The sequence below is a fragment of the Anser anser genome (assembly GCF_964211835.1).
Source record: "Anser anser genome assembly, chromosome: 1".
Lineage (NCBI taxonomy): Eukaryota > Metazoa > Chordata > Aves > Anseriformes > Anatidae > Anser > Anser anser.
This window is the reverse complement of record NC_139720.1, coordinates 49,382,492-49,398,638: the sequence shown is the minus strand read 5'-3', so window position 1 is coordinate 49,398,638 and position 16,147 is coordinate 49,382,492.

Below are 16,147 nucleotides of genomic sequence, written 5' to 3'. Positions count from 1 at the left end.
TTGGAATTCTACTGTGGACTTTCCAAGGTTCAGTATCAGTGCAGTGTCAGTGAACTCTGGACCAGCACCAACGTGCTATCTCTGGCGGTCAGATTGAACTTTTGTTTTATTTATATTGCCTTTGATACTGGAGTGATGTTTTCCATTGTTCCTTTCTCCAGACAGGAAGAAATGAAACTCCCAGCCGATTTGCATTCACTAGCAATAAAACTGATTTTTTAATGAGAAAATGAAATATTTGGACTTTACACTTTAGCCAGCAGTGTATCATTTCTGGCAGCGGTGGGTTTTATTCACTCTTACTCTGACTTAAACAGCTTCAATGACAGCAGCCAGGATCCTCCTCTTCTGTTCAGCTTTTCCATACAAGGCAAAATGAGATAGATGTCTCTAAAGATAGGCCGATACTATTCTGAGTCCTTTCTTTTTCATGGGATCACGCCAATAAACAAAAGAAAAATAAATCATTCCTACCTTTATCCTTTACAAGCCAAAGCACTTTTTCAGAAATATCAAATATTTCTTCCTACCATTTTCATTAAGTTCACATTTTTCCTCTTTTCTTTTTCCTTTTTAATTTATCCTTCTTAGCTTAATTTATCACAGGCTACATTTTTTTTCTCTCTTTGTTAGATTATCTTTTTGTTGTTGTTGTTGTTGTTGTTTTAGTGCTTTTTTTTTCTTTTTTTTAAGTGAAAGGGGGTGTTATTTAACTGTTCTACAAGGTTTTAAAACTAATGGTCCAACTCATGGGTAGTAAAACATCAGTGATTCATATCTTTCTTTGTAAGCAACATTATCCCAAGGGCATTATGCAGCTCTGGTTTTGATAGGGTTTTTCTTTTTTTTCCCCAGGCATAATGACTCCATAATTATGAGAGACTGAACATAACAGTGACCAATTGGACTGCTTTCTTGTCCATTCCGGTTTTACACAACAAAGAGATCTGCTGAATTCATTATTTATTTATGCTTTAAGCAAACCTGGTTTGGAAAATATTGGCCTGTCCAGTAGGCACTTCTGCTACTTGTGGCTCAGAGTAAATATGCTGTTTCCCCTGCCTGAGACTGTGAGGCAAGGTTGTCCATGGTGTTAGTGCACTGAAACAAGCAACTGTAATGAGAGTTTTAGCTTTTTGTAGTTAAAGCTAGTGGGAATTTTGTTGCTGTGAGCTGTCTGTAATGGGATACAAATCAGGAGCTAACGTGTTATTTGTTGACTTTGTGCCAAATCTAAAAGGTACTGTAACTCTGTACCAGTCCAAAGCTGCAAACGCAAAAAGCCCCACTTATTAGCATCTGCTTTTGTGCTTAGCTGACATGCTGAGACATTTTCCAAGTGGATGAAGGTCTCAGTACCCACAAACAGCCACAGTATGGCCAGGCCTGTTTAATTGAGCCAAACTGTGGGACCTGGCAAGTCCAAGTCCAGCTTCTCTAGCCTGCAGATGTTACTGGGGTGAAAGGAAGGTCTCTTGGCACGTCTCTGCCAAAATGCAGCTGTGGTTCCCCTTGCCTTTAAGACATAGCCAAAGAAAAGGGTGGTGATGGTTGTTTTCCATATAGTGGTGGTATTGTTAAAGTATCTTATGGAAAACAACCATCACCACCCTTTCATTTGGCTATGTCCTAAAGGCAAGGGGAACGGATGTCCCAAGTTTATGTACTTTTGCTGAGCAGGAGATTTAAACCTCTTTTCCAAATACTTCAGGTGAGTGCCCTAATCAGCGAGCTGGAAGCAAGGAAGCAAGCAGTTAGATCATGATGCTTGAAAGGGGAACACCTGCATCTGATGCCTTCTCACAGGATTGTGCTATAAGCAAGATGGTGTCTGAATAGCATTCATTCTTCATACATTCTCTGACCATGCTTGAAAACAGGATGAGTGAACCTGGTTCGGTTATTCAAAATAGGGCCTGTAGGTATCTGTTCTTGGGAAACTCCTCCAGACTGGGTCTCTGAACTGACTGCTGCCTATGAACGAGGAGCAAGCATCCTTGCCCAAAAGGGGGCCATATTTAAGTGTTTCTCATTGTAGCACAGGGCACAAACCTCAGCACTGGTTCCGGTTGGATAGCTCAAGGCAGCTCCTTGTTCTCAGTCTCATGAGGTCTCTTCTGGGTCTCATTTCCACAGGGTCACTGTGGAAATTTGTGTCACATTGTCAGCCTAGGTATGTAATTTGGGGCTCCCAGCTCTCTGCTGCTGCCAGATGAGTAAAAAACAGGTGTCAGTGATCAAAAGTGTGGGTAGATAGGGTGAAAGGATGCCTGAGCTCTCTCCCTTTATTGTGCTGTCTAATTTGGTGCATGCTCTAAGTTAGAAGTTGCTGCAGAGTCCTCCTTCCCATGACCGCAGCCTCTTCTTGCCTTGCTAGATCCTAAAAGTCAAACATCCGGACTGATTCTGACCCTTTATCCAATAGCCCAAACTATACATGGATTTGATAAGACTTGTTTTGCTAAAATTCTGCACATTAGTAGCACATACCCCATTGCCATGTATTGGTCCCAGTATCCTCTTTGTAGCCACAAATATCTCTAGCATAAGTAGCTTCTCATTACCTTTATTTTCTGTGGTAAATAGAAGAAAAAAAAAAAAGGAAAAAAAAAAAAAAGCAGTGTCAGACATTAATAGCATGCAGCTGGAGAAAAAGTTTGAAAACAGTGTGTTGTTGATTTTTCTCCTCACTCTTTAGGAGGGGTCTTCTAGTTCATAGCAGTGACAAAGTGTGTATTATCTATCTTAAAATGGGACAGATATGCATATTTTTCCAATTATTAAAACCAAAAGAAGCCAACAAAAAGCTAACAACCAACCTACTGTTTATTAGCTGAGAAATTAATCTTTATGTTTCAAGAATGGTACAGTTCATTTAAGATAGTGCTGACCCAGATTTGTATTTGTATATGGAATTGCTTGTAGTGAGTAATGTATGGTCTACTTATGGAATTATTATTAAATTGGCCCTTACATGGCTTAAATTCCTTTGCAGTATATTCACAAGGGAGACTAAGGCACTCTGTCACTCAGTTGGTACCAAGATGGGTTAATGTTCCCAGGAGTGATAACCTGAAGCAGTTTTCCAAAAGGTGTAACTGATTTTAAGATGCAGATAGAACTAGTTGTAAAGTAGAAACTCATCAGACCTATTTTGGACTTCTACTTTTGGGTAGGATGAATTATACCCCTAAGTGTCTCTTTGCCACAACTTTTTCCACGGCTGGCTGATTGAGGACTGTAGGTTTTCAACATCTGCAGTTAGTTTACATAAATCCCATCCCAGATTCTAAATAGTAGCTGGGAAGATCATCACTAAGTATTACGCTAGTGTTGCAGTATGGTGTCTCAGATTTGTTGAAGATGGCAGTAGAAAATTGTGCCAGGGCATGTTCCAGTGATCATTTCAATATAAGCAGTTTTCTGCCTTTTTAAATAATGTATTTGCTACAGCAGTCAGTCATGCAAACAACAAGGGCAATCCTTATGAAAGGGCTCCAAAGCCTGCTTCCTTTGGAAAGGATGGGAGCTCAACTTCTCTGAAAAATTCAGCAAGTAAATTATCTTTTTCAAAAATCTAACTAAAAGTGTTATTTTCAGATGTGAGCTAGGCATCTTGATAGTTTGCCAATTTTGATTTTGAAGGCAGAACCAAACAAAATCAGATACAGCTGATATACATAGATTTGTCTAACTTATTTTGTGGGGAATGTACTAGTCCTGGCTTGGTTTTGCTCCCATTTCTTCCTTCTGCCCTACTGTCACTTGTAAGCTGTGAAGTTCTCTGAGACAGGGGCTGTTTTTCATGTCTATGCAGTATGGCACTTGGTGTAATGGGGCTCCAATCTTGATTAAAGTCTTCTTGCTGAATTGTCACTTATGCAAGTAATGGTCTTACATAAAATTCTGGTATCTGAATGACATATTTGCTATGTGAGCTTTGACTGTCACTTCAAATCCACTCTCACTTTTTGTCTTGCTACTCAATGTCACCTTTAGGTTTAAGTGAATTTTTCCTGCAGCTATGCAGCAATTTTTGTGCATTAACACATTTTTTATATGAAATTGTTCAAGAAGCAGATTTAGAATATGCCCCTTAGAAGAAAGTACTGCATGAGTCGATATCATTTTGAAACATTTTTCAAGGATGCATCCACATCCTTGAGGGAATTTAAATAAAAAATCCCTTAACTCTAACAGGCCACTAACTCTATATGAACTCTGGAGGTGTTCAAGACCAGGTTAGATGAGGCCCTGAGCAACCTGATCTAGTTGGTGGCATCCCTGCCCATGGCAGAGGGTTGGAACTAGGGTTGCTTCCAACCCGAGCCATTCTATGATTCTATGAAGATTAGTGTCAACCTTACACATGTTGTGCACCAGATGAAATTTGATTTCCCTGACTTATACAATGGTGTAAAGAAAAAGATTTAATTTGTATTATTACTGTTATTATTCATGAAAGTGTTAGAGCTGTCACTTCAGAGTAAAAATGCCACTAAATATCCTAAATGTGGGCAGAAATTTTATTAACGTAATGGACATACACACTTTTTTCCAACATTAAATGGCAGCCACTTTTTTCCAACATTAAATCCTTAGACACTTTTATAAGGATGACCAAAGAGAGTAATAATAATAATATTACTTTTCTATCATGAAATCCATTTCATCAACATAGAAAAATTTGTAGAAATGTGTGCATTCTAAGAACAGATTTCCAAGAGAGGAAATTTTGAATTGAAACACCTAAAGAAACAAATATCAGCATGGATAAGAAAACAAATCACAACAACAAAAACACACCATTGCACTCTGCTATAGTCCAGCTCCTTCATCATTGGAAAGAGATTTGCTTCAGCACAATTTTTTTCTGCCAGACCAGGTTCTTTGTAACATGCCGAGGTATAGCTGACTTGAAAGTGAAGACATTATTACCCTGACCCCTGAACTATTCTGAGGCCTGAGATGGAATATCTTTGACCTACTTTAAAGGGAGTTTAGACTCAACAGAAGTCCAGGGGATAAAAATAGGGGAAGTGAGATGCAACTCTTCACCAGAAAAATGCAATATTTAATATACAAATGTTTTCCCAATACATTCTCAAGCAGCAAAAAATTCTTGGAATTCTGATATGAAATGTCCTCATGTTGCTGGGCATGTTACTCTTCTGGTTGACAGCAGTTTCAGAAGAGGGCACAAACTAAACTCAGAGTCTTGTCTTTGCCCCCAGATGCAGTAACATGACTGCACACCAACATATATTTTAAAAATACTGAGAAAGAGACTGGGTCAATAATCCAAAGCAATGTCTGAGGGCATGATTAGAGCAACCCTCAAAGTTCAGCTCACAAGCCCGCTCAGTTTGGAGCATCTGAAATCCTTTCTCACACTGTATGTTTCTTCAGGAAGTGATAGCAAAAGGCCAAAGTGAGGACTGGGTGAGGCTGTGGCTGTTCAGCATGGCTGTGGCTGAAGGCTAAAAGCCTTGGCTGGCTGGCTGTGGCCAGATGTGCAGCTGACATCTGTGTCCAATTCAGCCCTCACTACTGGAGTAACCCCAACATCAGGCTCTCAGTCTGGGGCAAGGGAAGGTTCTCTTCAAAAAATTATATCCACAATAAAGTGGAGTGTTTTGTGTGCATTTGTGTCTGTGAGTGGATGCAACCGCTGCAAATGTTAGGAAGATTAGATATAGAATAAATAAATTCTCCCCTTTTTAATATTTCACGCTTAATTTAAAGCTATAAATTTTGACTTAAAGTATTTTGTTCACTAAGTGAACCATAAACAATTTATACAATAATGAGTCCTGTGAAATGAAAACTGTTTCTGTGAGAAGACTGGCATGGTGCTTGTGTGATCTGTGTATATACAGAGTGGTTAAACAAATAAGCACGTGCTTATCAAAATATTATGCAGAGATATCTTCTGCAGAAGGCATTCCTTTTTTTTTCTTGTTCTGCTTAATGACTTAATGCCAAAATATTATTAGATGCATCAAAAAACACCTGCAGGTACATATTCTGCAAGTCAAAAGTATGTTGAATGCATTGTACTGTATTTACAAAAAAGGAATGGTTTTACTCTGGCATAGTTCGTGTTAAAAAGACGTTTTCTAAAATACTGCCTCACAAATGATGAAATGAGGATACATTTGAAAATTTTAGCTGAATAATTACATTTGTAGCATAATGTTACAAAAGCCAGAAAAGTTACAGATAAGACAGGACATGCTTTTCTCTGCAGAACTTCCTGACTCTTTGATTTCTATCTCATCCTTAATGCTATCTAAATGTTGTTTTAGGCTGTGAATTGAATTTTCTTTTAATTTGAGCAGATTATATATTCATTTGTAGATGCTCTATCTTCATCAATCAATGCACTATGGCAAGCAACTTCATCTTCTCCTGAAAGATAACCTTGGATTATGTCATGGCTCAATTCTCTATTGCCCCTACAGAGATAATGAATTCGCACATGTAAGAGGATCATTTACCAATGGGGGTGGGATGTTGTTTTGAGCATATCATTTCCATCTGCCACAGGATGATTCCATTTGCACAAATCGATCTCCTGGAGGAAGATTTGTTAGCTATGATAAGCACACTGTAGGCACAGTGTAGCAGAGTGTGTCATCTGACAAGAGAGAAAAAGGGGTCACCTACAAAAAGGGTTGTCCTCAGAAAGTCATGGCTGCAGGAATGGTTTTGCAGCTCTTCACTCCAAGGCCGAAGAAAGGATCAAAGACAGGGTAAACAAGGCCTTCCTTCTCCTAGCAAGGAGTTGAGAGGACGAACATACTCACACGGTGGGGTGGTATAGTACAAGCACAAGCATAGTCATAGAATCATAGACTCATAGAATCATGGAATCATTAAGGGTGGAAAAGACCTTCAAGATCATCTGGTCCAACCATTCTCCTACCACTAATGTCACCCACTAAATCATGTCCCTATGCACCACGTCCAACCTTGCCTTAAACACCCCCATGGATGGCGACTCCACCACCACCCTGGGCAACCCATTCCAATGCCTAACCACTCTTTCTGGGAAAAAATATCTCTTAATTTCCAACCTAAACTTCCCCTGGTGCAACTTGAGCCCATTCCCTCTAGTCCTATCACTAGTTATCTGTGAGAAAAGGCTCACCCCCAGCTCCCCAAAGGCCTTACTTTCAGGTAGCTGTAGAGAGCAATAAGGTCTCCCTGAGCCTCCTCATCTCCAAATTAAACAACCCCACTGCCCCCAGCCGGTCCTCATAGGACTTGTGTTCCAGGCCCTTCACCAGCTTCGTAGCCCTTCTCTGGACATGTTCCAGGGTCTCAATGTCCTTCTTGTAGTGAGGAGCCCAGAACTGAACACAGTACTCGAGGTGTGGCCTCACCAGAGCAGAATACGAGGTCAAACCACTTCTGAAAAGGTTCAACTGTGAAAAACTCTGTTAGATGCTGAAACAGGCACAGCTGTGAGATGTACTCTTTCAAATAGCCTTAGGATTCAGTTTAACGTCTCCCAGAAAAGAATTGAGCTAGTATTTAATTAATGAGACTAAAATTATATCTTGTCAGCTGTAAACAATATTAATCACACATATCACATTGAAAAAAGGACGTACTTTAAGCAACTTCACTCGTGTGGAAAGGAGCTTGGCAAGAAGGAGTGCAAATGGCTTCCTAAGAAAGGCATCCCCTGCTCTTCAGGGGCTCCCAGGGTGGACCAGGAACATATCAGTCCCCTGCAAGCCAGGCATCAATAATCAATTAAAGTAGATCTTACATATTACATCAGTTATCATATGCCAGAGAGAACAGTTATGAACAAGGTGAAATGAAAGACAGCAATACCTGAGTGTCTTATGTGCTATGAGTATTTGCATCCCCTGCCAAAATTTGCAAGAATTGTATTCCCTCCTCTTTCAGTTGTTGTCTCCCACCTTGGTCACGAGAGGCACAAGACAATGGTGAGTTTGCAAGAGCTGGACAGCATCTCTTCAAGCAGCCTAGGAGCTACTTAGTGGAGCCACCTGACTTCCTGAGTGGCTGTGTATGTGTGTAGCACAAAGTTATGGGTTTAAGTACAGTTTCATAAGCTTCATTTGCTATAAAACTAGACCTCTGCAGACCTACAGTGTGTTCCTTAGGTGCAGCCTGCTGTTGCACTGGCAGTTCCTCTGGCTCCTCTGCTCACATGGATTATCACAAGGTATACAGGGTCAGAAGCAACCCTTGTCTTGGTGTCACACACATGTTCATGCTATATGTGTAGTACAACGTGTTTCCATTTAATGCAAATTACTGATTATGGACAAATATTTCATTCTGTATATTTTCGTGTTCGTATTCAGAAATTCAGATTTATTTTTTTTTTCTTTTTCCCAAGGTCCACATTTACTGTCATAATTTGGTCTGTTTCATGTCACTGTTCAGTCCACATTGCATAATGTTGTGATCATATCAGATGTCATAAAGGATAACCTAATATGACAAAAAGTGTCCTGATGCAGCTTGACAAGATGAAATCTGGAAAAAATAAACTTGAATCCTGGTCAATACCCACTCGTCATAATGACTTCAGGTGTCCCTTCCTTAATTAATCACTAACCAATGATAGTTTCCTGATTAGTATTTGGCTGCCACAAACAGGGCACAGTATTGCTATTAAATATCTATGTGACATACTTCAGGATGGCATAAAGACGTACAGAGATATTATACATATTCCATACAGTTCTTAACAGGTTATTCTGACTATTTTTTTCTGGTTCTTGCAAGTAGGTAAATGTATGAATTCACTGGAAGATCTTTTTCTTTTTGAAGCAAATGAATCAATATGAATTCTTTGAAATTGTATTTTTGTTTCAAGTTAATAAATATTGAAGATATAATGTTTGTAAAAGATCCATATTTTATGAAAGTTTAAATTTGCACCTGAGACTATTACAATTTCTGTGACAAGAGAATAGATAACAAATTGAATGGATGGACTCTCATTAAACATAAAATTACTCAACAAGAACCTTTCTGAATCAATTAATCATAATGTAATGGGACTTTAATATTCTGGCATTCTCAAAATCAAAAGTAAGTGTTTGCATAATTTTTAATTGTAACAAATGTGATTATTATTGTTTAAAGCTGATGAAATACATGACTTTCATCACCGTAATTAAATACTGGCTTTCTTTTTTTTTTTTTCTGGTACCGTTTAAATTTAATCTTAAGGTTGTCTAAAGAAGGTTGTCTCACAAGAATGCCCTTCCACCCTTTAGTCTCCTCTCTACATGCTTTCTATGAGCATGCGCAAAATGAATCAGAAAATCAAATTTACATGACACAGCATGATAATGTAAGACGTACCTAATTTAGAGTAAGGTTTGGATCCAGGTCTTTTGTACAGATATAACATCATTCCCTCAATTTATCATACTTTATATAGAACTATTATAAGTATAATTTTTATTTGAAAAATTATATTATTTTGGCATCAATGTTTCAGGTTTGTCCCCCAGTTCTTTGATTCAATATTATTCACACATTCAAAGTTATTGACACCTGGATATGGCAGCTAATAGGACTGTAGATTATTCAAGGACAGGTGGGTAAATTCACAGTGAAACATTAGCTGTGGGATTGGAAGGGTCAGCTTTGACACCAACAGTATTTTTACTTGTGTCAATTTACCCAGCAAGAAATGTTAATTCTCTGAACAGGTTGAAAGCTGATTCTTGTTTATTGTCCCATTGAAACAAGTCTACAAAACCCGTTTCAAGAGAATTTTCTTTGTATTGTTTCAGATTCCAATTATACTAAAATTTTGAAATGTAAAATGGAAAGAAGAAGAAAGGGTTAAAGAAAGAAAACAGTAAAGCTAGTGACTTGATTCAAATTATATTTAAAAACCAACAACCAACCAAATAAAAACACAAAACAAGCCAACAAAACAGTCCTGGTTCTGACCAGCCCAACTTACGTCACTTTCTGTAATAAATCTAATGCAGTGAACAGAACAACCCACCCACTCATGCCTGACACACATGTTGCTGAGGCAGCTTAAGGAAATGCCAAATGCAGATTGGAACTCTCTGACCAAAATGTGGTTCTAGTATACTACACACTTAAAGCCTTCTAAGTTTGGAGAATTCAGGTTGTGAGTCAGTTTTAATGCAAGCCATGCCTAGTTACCCAAGAGTATCTCAATTTTCCAGACACAGTGTTCTGCTTCATTAAACATGTAAGGCTATCCTTTTTTTGGATGTGTGATATTGTTTTAGAGAATTAAGTAAGGACACTGTACCAGTTACATTATTCAGAGTTTGTAGTTTGTATAGTTCAGGGAACGTGACATAAATATTACTTACTTATTTAAAACAATCAGAAAAGGCTATTTTTCTATTTTAGTATGACTCATACAATAATTCAGTTTACATATTTAAATCAAATGAATGGTCTTTCTCTTGCTAACTTCTTTTGACCTTTTCTATTATGATGTAAGTTGTTTGTTTTTATTTGTTCCCAAAATCTAATATTCCATTTCCCTTGTACTGTTTGTGTGTATGAATAAGGCTAATATTTGCTGACTTTTAATACCTCCTTAGTTTATCATAACAGGCGATGTCTTACATCACAGCCAATTGCATTGATTATATGCAATTTACAGAATATGCAGGACATCTAGACTGGATTAGGCTGGGTTATGACTGTATATATATGAACACTTATTTCTCTTTGACTCCAGCTGCTTTAACAGAAACCATACCAAGTCCTGATTAGCCAAATTACAGTCTTGGATTTAACAAGATATGTAAGGAGCTTTGTGCTCCTTACGATACTGCTCTTCAGAGAAATATCTTACTTCCTTTGGAAATGTCCAAAGCATTATGGAAACATAAAGACTAATGGCCTTTAAGCTTGAGAAGGTATGAGAGAAATGCTGATATGCACAGTAAGTTAAAATTAACCCAGGTACTTACAATGGTCTTCCATCAGCACAAAGTTCTTGATTTAGAAGACCTTGAGGTAGATGTTTAATTACTTGCTGAAACAGGTTGAGAATGCTTATACAAAAACCTTTGCTAATTTGGAGGAGCAAAAGTTCAGGACAAATATGTTGCAAGCTTTGAAATGTGTATGGAACTTGTGACAAAATGAATAGGGTAATTCCTGTATCAGTGGGAGGTACCACTTTTTCATGCCTGTGTCCCAAAGGTTACCAGTGTACTTTTAAAAACATTCACACACTGCTCTTCCACCTTTAAGTCTTCCAAAGCAAGACTGTTTGTGGGAGGATAATGTAGGGAGTTTACCTGTGGGGCAGGCAGGTGTGGATTTACAAGGCATAGAGAGATTAGTTGCTATTCATCATCAACTTCCTGCAGCTCCCTCCAGACTGCAGGGTTTAGAGGGAAGGGGTAGCTAGGAGATTAAAAGGCCTTTCCACAGATCTGCATTGCTGTAGATCCCAATACCTACTGTGTGGATCCTCCCCCACCCTTCAGACAAGGCAGTCTCGGTCTTACGGGTGGTTGGCTCCAGCCAGGTATCCTCCATGACCAGCCAAGTGCCAGAATGTCCATTCACCTCTCTGAAGGCTCAGCCTCTCCTGGGACACCAAACAGGTGCAGAGTCATGGAGAGGCTGGTTCCCATGGGAGTCAACATGGAGCTGGTAGCAATGCAGCAGGGGAGAGGGAAAGGTTCTCACCGCAGACAACCTGAGCTTTCCTCCTTGACCAAGAGTTTTTTTCCTGCATGGGCAACCCCATCATGCTGATAGACCATGACAGATTACCCAAGAACTTACTTTCACAGAATAGCAGATGTAAAGGACTGTGGGGTTTTTGTGTTAATAGCTGTATACATCAGTGAGGCACCTCTCTGTGGGTAAGTGACTTAGTAAGTCAGAGAAAAGTGCTAACATGCTGCCAGGCAAAAAGTCCTGGTATACATGTGCCCTGCTATCTCCCATCACCAGTGATGAGGTCACAGTGCTTCTCCACATCATTTTTGACAGGAAGAAAGAGCAAAAGAAGGCAGGGGAAACAACCAGTGCAATTCTGGCCCCACTTAGTTCAACTGGAATTTATTTGCAGAGTCCAAGGAGAGTTTCTTTCCTAGAGAACCTGGTTAGGTCACGCTCATTGCTCAGCTGATAATTCAGGATCCAGGGGAGTGTTATATTGATTAGCAGAAGATTTAATTTCACTCGGATTAAAAGAGAGCAGATGAAGAAGGGTGCTGAATAATTCTACGTGCATGTATCAACTCTTAGGCAAACCTTTTTAATCTACTATGCTGTACAACACATGCACTAAATTTTGACTTGACACTTTTATCTGAAAGACTTTTTCCCATAAACCTCCCAGACTCTTGTTTTTTATAGTGACATTGTCCTACTGCAGAAAGAAAACAGCCTTGCTGCTGCTGTTCATTAGAATCTATATTTATTTATCTGTACCATCCAAATGGCTTCATTTTTTTCTCTAAATTTCGTATGAGAAATCCTGTAAATATGCTTTTAGTAATGACCAACTTGATTTTCAGGACTGTAAGTCATAAATGATACTGATAAAAATTACTTTTCTGTCAGTTTTAAATAACTGTGCACATTTTAATACATTGAGTCATATACAAATTTGATTAAGGGAGATATTATCTTCCTCTTGCTGGCAACATCACTCATAAATGAGAAGGCTAGCATTTTTTTTTATTATTTTTTTGGTGAATAACTGTTGAAAAAATCAGTTCATGTCAAAAGTTCATTTTCCTGGTGTTGTCTGTAAGAAGTTGAACTCCAACACACAACAGCATCAATGTGTGTTTGTACATTTCCCAATCCCTAGTACAGCCACTGCCACAAGAAAATTGTTGAAATATCTCTGAGCTAAGATATATATGACAGCTTCCAAGGGTTATAAAGGTATGTACTATTTTAAGGAACACTTTAGTAGACATAGAGCTATTGTTTAAGATTGAAACAACCCACAACACACAAAAAGATACAGACAACTACAATTTATGGAAGCTAACAGCCAAATAATGGGCTGTTCTCATACAACATTAACACTGACGTAAAGTCATGGACTTTAAATATTTCTATAGAAAAAAGATTGCAAAATATTTTGTTGGAAGTGGGTGCATGGATACAAGAGTTCATATACATGAACATAATCAGAGCAATGGTATAAAAACATATTCTCTAATAAAAGAGAAGTATACATCAATGTGAAGAAAAAAAAATGCACAATAGAATTTTGAAAGAATTTCCTCAAAGTCCCTTTGACTTCTAATGTCTATCATCACACTGGTCTCTAATCAAATCTGGGCCCAATTTAGCACCCCCATGTCTTCTGTATTGGGTACACATAGATTTTCTACATGTCTTAATAAAACAATAAGAGTAGGACTTCCACCCTAGTCCACGAGAGCAACTGAAAAATTCCAGGAAGTTCTGAAAACCGTTCCTAATTTCTTCCATTTGCAGTCATTTCTTTAATTTTCCTTTTCTATTATCAGAAGAAACATAAGACTAAAGAACACTTGCAAGTAATAAAAATACACCTAATTTATAACACCAGGAAAAGTAAAGTTCACAAGCTCCATGCAGGAAATCTCACTAAGGCAGATGTTTGAGTTGTTTCATAGAGTGGCATTTTTTTGTTTGTTATTGTTTTGGTTGTTTTTTCATCTTTTTCTTCAACTTTTCCCTTTAACGGTGGGCTTTTTTCTTCATTGCCTTCTTATTGAACTCCTTTGTAGATGTGTTGTGTAAGAATAGCTTGGCCATATTCATGATACCATGTCTTCTGTAGAGTTATGCTTGGAAGGAGAATAAAAATTACCTCTTGACTTCAGCCAGGCAGAAAAACACACCTCTCAGACCCTTTTGTGTATTTATAAACCAGTATGCTTCCATAATGGATGTTATTACTACATTTCTCTCACACTGTTTTCCAGGTGGGACAAGAACGTGAACAAGGTTCTTTAGAGAAGTTTCTTCTCAGTTAAACAAGGGGAATATGCAGGTTGCATTCTAAAACATTTTTCAGTCACCCCCACTGTGCATCCCATGGTCAGGAGCAAATCAAATACATCTGGGGCTTGAGGGAGACTTTCAGCCCAACAGATTGAGGTCCTTCTCTAGCAGAGATTCCCAACTATTTGCAGGTTCAGTAAATATCTTCATTAGGATCCTCCTCCCTGTTTACTTCTCCCAGGCATGCAAAGCACATTTGCAAAGACAATGCTGCTGGTTGGAGCACTTATTCGTGCGGGTGAAGTGGCTGACACAGTTGTGCAACGCTCTGGGCCATGCCAGAAACAGCAGGGACCAAGGTCACCCACCATTGAGCTGGAGCAAGACTGGAGGGCAAGCAGCTCTGCCAAACCAGGGGGCTGCAGCCCACAGCAAGCTCTCATTTATATGCTATGTTCAGTCATTTTCTTCTCCCCCACCCACCCCCACCCCGTCTCTTTTTTAATTTAGCACAGAGGGTGAAATTTTGGCTCAAAGTCAAAAGGATTTTTACCATTGATTTCAATGTGGCAAGAATTTCATCCAAATCCTTCATGCCTCACTGAGGACAATAACACAAAGAACACTATTTTAGAACACAGAGAGGCACCATATTTGCAAGCTGCTTTGTTTATTGTGTTTGGGGGTTTCAGAATGTAGTCGCCCACCCACTTCTTTGTTAAATGTTAGTTTGGCTTTTGAAAGTTTTACAAGCTACAGTATAACAATAATTAAAATTTTGTATGCAATTTCCAAAGTTGGTTTTCATTTCTCAGGCAGTATTAATTCTGGTTTAATTTGTTTTTCATCTCCATTGTGCAACAAAACACAGTTTGTTTTTAAAAGGAGGATCAAACTGATACTGAAATGCATACATGTGTTGGCAGGCATTTCACAAGGAGGAATGCAGCCCATGAACTTGGACTTCAAACAACAAATGTGCAGAGCACACATGAACTTGAAGTTACCCTTTTATTTGTGACATCCATAAACATTTATGATGCTTTGTTTTTATCCCAATAAGTCTATGTTGTTACTTTGGGTCTTTTAATAGTGTCTATTTATATTGTGAAATCATGACAACTGTGTTGTCTTCCCATAAAGCCACAGGTCAAGGGTCTGCTACAGCAAATACTAACACATGTGAATAACTTCCCTCATATGAATAATCCAACTGATTTTAACAGGGTGGTGTTTTTAGGGTCAGGCTCCGAATATTTTGACATACTTCCTGAAATGTTTTCTAGATAGGAGCTGTTGACTTTCATATGGTGATAAAATGCTATGAACACCAAAAACCCCTTCCAAAATATAGGAGTATTTTTGGGGTATCAAGTTATAACAATTACAGTTTTACTTGTTAGCTTTCTTTTCCTGGATACAAGAGTGTTGGAGGAGCACTTACCCAGAAGAGATCAAGTAGAATTACTGCTAATGATTTGTATAAATCAGTGTGTGTAATATATTCCCCCCGCCTGTATGTAACAACATTTGGAGATCTCTGTATTTATTTGCCTTCATCTTATGGCAAAGAATGATGGAATTAATTATTATTACAATTGGGATGCATTGCATTTTATAATTTATATTGTGTATAGATCATTAGTATATTGAAACTGAAAAACATATATAAGAGGACATTCCTTTAATCATAAGAACTATAAAAAATCATGCTGCCTATGATAAATATTATTCTATTTTTAAGGCTATGCCTGGCTGTGGTGCCTCAGTAGTGCAAGTGTTGTGAAATTAAATAAAAGACAGACAGTCAATTCTGAATATATATATATATATTCAGAATATATATATAAACTTGTATTATATATTTTATATATATATAAACTTATATATATATATAAAAAACCAAGTATATATAAACTTGAAGGTGTGCAGAAAAAGAATCTTGCCTTAGAAAGGGAATTTCTTAGTTTTCTGTTGAGGTCTTACAGTGATCCTTGGAAAGGTTTTTGTGAATACACTAATCCGGTTTTTCCTGTTGTTTGCACAGATTCCAGCTGTGTTAGAATGAAGTTCTTGCAAAAGCTTGTCTTAGAAAAGCATGTCAGGAACAAATTGTTTTTTGTTTTTACTTTTTATTGGAATATATCCTAGTCTTTGCCATATTGCCTTCTGA